This window comes from Rutidosis leptorrhynchoides, chromosome 5, assembly GCF_046630445.1.
Source record: "Rutidosis leptorrhynchoides isolate AG116_Rl617_1_P2 chromosome 5, CSIRO_AGI_Rlap_v1, whole genome shotgun sequence".
Lineage (NCBI taxonomy): Eukaryota > Viridiplantae > Streptophyta > Magnoliopsida > Asterales > Asteraceae > Rutidosis > Rutidosis leptorrhynchoides.
Window position 1 is genome coordinate 53,780,382 of NC_092337.1, and position 4,434 is coordinate 53,784,815.

The window sequence follows — 4,434 nt, forward strand, 5'->3', positions numbered from 1 at the left end:
AGTGGGGGGAAGCAAAAACTTTTTTGTTTTCGTTTTTTGAAAAAACTTTGTTCACGAACATTATAGATGAGATGAAAATATGAACATTTAGTAGAGACACTTTGTGATAAATCTTTTTATTTTGGCGGGAAAACGCTCGAAGAAGTAATATATAACAATTATCGTGTTTTTCGAGCATATTTTGAGGTTTTAGCTATTGGGGTTTAGATATTAAGGTTTATAGGGTTTAGATATTACGGTTTAGAAATTTAGGGTTTAGGGTTTAGATTTAGGGTTTAGATTTAGGATTTAGATTGAGTTTTTAACACGAACGGTTTAGAGTTTAGGGTTTAGGGTTTGGTGTTTTGGGTTTATGGAATAAACCCAAAACACCAAACCCTAAACCCTAAACCCTAAACTCTAAATCGGGCTAAATTTTACTTCACAAAACATGAAGAAAAAAAAAACGTTCATATTCTTCACGAACAATATTATCTTGAATGTTATTTTTGTCGATCGTTTTTCCACCTAAATAATAACATTCATCACGAAGTGTCTCTTCTAAATGTTCATATTTTCGTGTGATCTTGATGCCGGAAAAAAAAAATTCAAAAAAAACGAAAAAAAAAAATTTTGCTTCCCCCCGCTTCCCCCCCGATTGGTTACTTCCCCATTGATCCTGCCCCTATATATATATATATATATATATATATATATATATATATATATATATATATATATATATATATATATATATATATATATACACACACCATATTCAATATAAAAACATTTATATAAATATATATATTTTAAAATTAAGTCACCGTATTTAGCTAGGTATAAATGTGCATATTTAATACTTTAGGAGACACTTTTTAGTTATATAGTGGGCAAAGCCGGTGCAATACATGGATTTTGTTACGTATTCACTAATCGTGTTTTGATGTTGTTTTTAGTATAGAGCACGTGCTTAAAGAATACGGAATATAAAGTAGTTGAATGTTGTTGCATAACAATTCAGAGAATTTATTTTATCAATTATACTATAGGTTTCCTCGCTAACTTAAAAAAAGAAAAAAAGAAAAAAAAAAAAAAAGGAAAAAATAACCGTCAACTTTCAGTTGTATAAAACTATGTATAAAATCAAATGCAATTGAAATTCTTGTAGGATGCATGTTGGTAAAACGTGTTGGTCGTTTTATTACTCAAAAAAGTATGTGTGGTGTTAATCAAACTTAAGTACATGAATCGTATATAGACCTAATTATTGCATGAATCATATACATGGCATATATGAATCATGTACATGGCATGAATCATATGCAGAGAAATATATAAGTAGTCTTTGAATGAGAGCTAAATATATGAATCATGTACATTGTTGTATTAACTAACTTTCAAGTTGTCTATCAAACACCAGGATTCACGATAATCTCCAAAGAGTCATCTCACACGTCATTTTGAAGCCAGTTTGAAGCCATCCTGATAGTGTTGAAGATAAATTGAGTTGTAAGGCCGGAAAATTAAATGATATTTTGTGATTATACATTATAAAAGAAGTGGTAATGCATATATTTTGTACTTGGTTACCTTGTCCTTTGAGAACTGACGAATCGATTTTTTACGTGATTGGCACCCAAAATTCCGAGCTAGCTTGTAGTGAGCACCCTTTTTACACTCACATATAGTGCACTAATACCAACCATTTTCTATCTTAATACTGTTGGACGGTGGAATAATTTGCACATGTAAGATGTGTGCTGAATTATTAAATCAAAAAGGAGTCAACTACATTGTTGTTTTGGAAGGCACCTACCAACATGTTTGACCACATGTTTGTTGTGACTCATATTCTCATTCAACAAAAGATGGCCATTGTAACGACCCGCACTTTTTCGATCATTCTATACTTATAAGATTAATATTTACATAAATTAAACCTTGCCAACATGATAAGCAATCCAAATTGTCGAGACTGATATTTCCGAAAAGAGTTTTACACAACGTTTGACCGTCTAGTTTGACCGATGATATCACGAACCATACAATATATGATAATTATACGTTTGTGTATATATATGTATATATACATATTTAACATGATTAAGGAATGTTTTAATACCTCATTTTATATTAATAACAACAAGTTATATGTGTATTTTGAAACTACTAACTTAAGTTTTCAAAACGATAACTATACGTAACGTTATTTGACATAAATACTTAAGACATATAATGTTTATACATATATTGTATAAGTAATGTATTTAATCACTTTTAAGAACTTAAATACATAAAATCATATAAGTGTATTCACAAAAGATAGCTATATTTGAATCCTCATTCCATTTTTCACAAAATTTCTATACGTATACCTAGAGTATTTGTACTCGTATCATACCAAGCTTCTATACGTATTTACTATTGGTATATACACATCAAATCACCACCTAACCAGCCCTTATTCATGCCTTATGTATAAGGTAATTACTTTTGAATCATTGCAAGACTAATTACAAAAATACAAACTAAAATTTTGTCATGTTATCCTTAAAGATCACATTTTTAGGAGTATATATGTATCATCATTTTTGATTCATTTTTACTTCAATCTCTTAACTAAAAACACACACTCTTTCTTACTCTCTAAACTCCATAACAATCCAGCAAAGTTCCATAAAGATCTAGCTTCAAAAACCATACTAAAACACCATAAGAAAACCATACAAAAACACTTCAAGAAAACCCTCCAAGAACACCAACTTACTTCCAATCTTTCATCCACTTCTATCACCCTTTTGATTCTAGCTTCTTACTCCTCTTTTACAGCAAACTTATCCAAGGAACTTGAGGTAGAATCTATGTTCATAACCTTATTCAATTCATATATATAGCTATCTTATTTTGTGGTACAAAAGTTTAACAACAAGAACATAGTTTGAATGTTTTCAAACTTGTTTGCAAACTAAATAGATCCTTCTAACTTAACTTTTAAAATACTTCAAGACATGTAACATAACTTATTTATATGTTAATTTAACAAGGTAAAACTTGGTTTTTCAAAGTATAAGTATTTTTGGAAAAATGGTCATTAAATGATTTTGTTGTAACAAAATGTTTAACTTCATATGTTTCACTAAACTTTCACTTATGCCGTATGATTTTGAATACAAACCAAGGTATTTACAGTTCATAGTCTTAAAGAAGAACTCGATCCAAGAAGATGGCAATTTGAATCAATGAAAACGGACTTGTAACGAAGAAACTATGACCGAAACAAAATTGGCTATCCTAGACATTTTCAACTTCGGGATTCATTGGAAAAATTTACATAAAATCACATACTTCTAAGATAACATGATATTTTATATATATGTACTTATAATTCAATTTTATATGGTTCAGGATCACCCGTAAACAACACGAGAAGATTAATCATAAGATCCCATGATTGTACGCAACACGTCATTTGACAACACCGGTACTTTATGTACGCAACACGTCATTTGACAACACCGGTACCATGGGTCAAGATTAATCTCAACCAATACATATACGATGGGGTTTTATTTATTTCGTTGGGGGTTTTGTTTATTGCGGGTATATTAAACATCTAAAAATGAACCATTAAAATTGAATTACTAACATCGAAATGCTAACTACGGACTAAGGAAATATTCAAAATATTAAAAGTATAACAAGTATATATATATATAACGTTTGTTTTAAAATGAAAACATATTGATATATTATATATGGATAGGTTCGTGATATCAACCGGAAGACCGAGTCAAAATATATATATCATCAAGACAAGAGTGAGTATATAGTCCCACTTTTAAACTCTAAATATTTCGGGATAAGAATACATGTATTTTATGTTTTACATTATGGACACAAGTAACTGAAAAATATATTCTACGTTGAGTTGTACCACTGGCATACTTCCCTGTAGCTTGGTAACTAATATTTACAGCGGTATTGTAAACGCGAATCCTGTTGATAGATCTATCGGGCCTGACAACCCCAATCGGACTGGACGACCAGTATTCAACGGTTGCACAGTACTTCGTTTTGTGACTACACTTGGTACGGTGTAGTAAGATTTCATATTAAAGGGAATATGCGACGTGAAAATGTTAAGTATGGTTACCAAGTGCTCAACCACTTAGAATATTTTTATTGAAATGTTTATATACGAAATCTTGTGGTCTATATATATATATTGCTGCGCACTAAACCTATATCTCACCAACTTTATGTTGACGTTTTTAAACATGTTTATTCTCAGGTTATAATTAAAGCTTCCGCTGCATTATGTTGAATCTAAGCAGGATCATGCGTACTCATATTTGTGTCAAAAATAAAACTGCATATCCGAGGACGTGTGTTGTAAAATATGCTAGAAATCGTGTTGTTATTATCATTTGTAAAGTTTGTAAGTCGAAGATT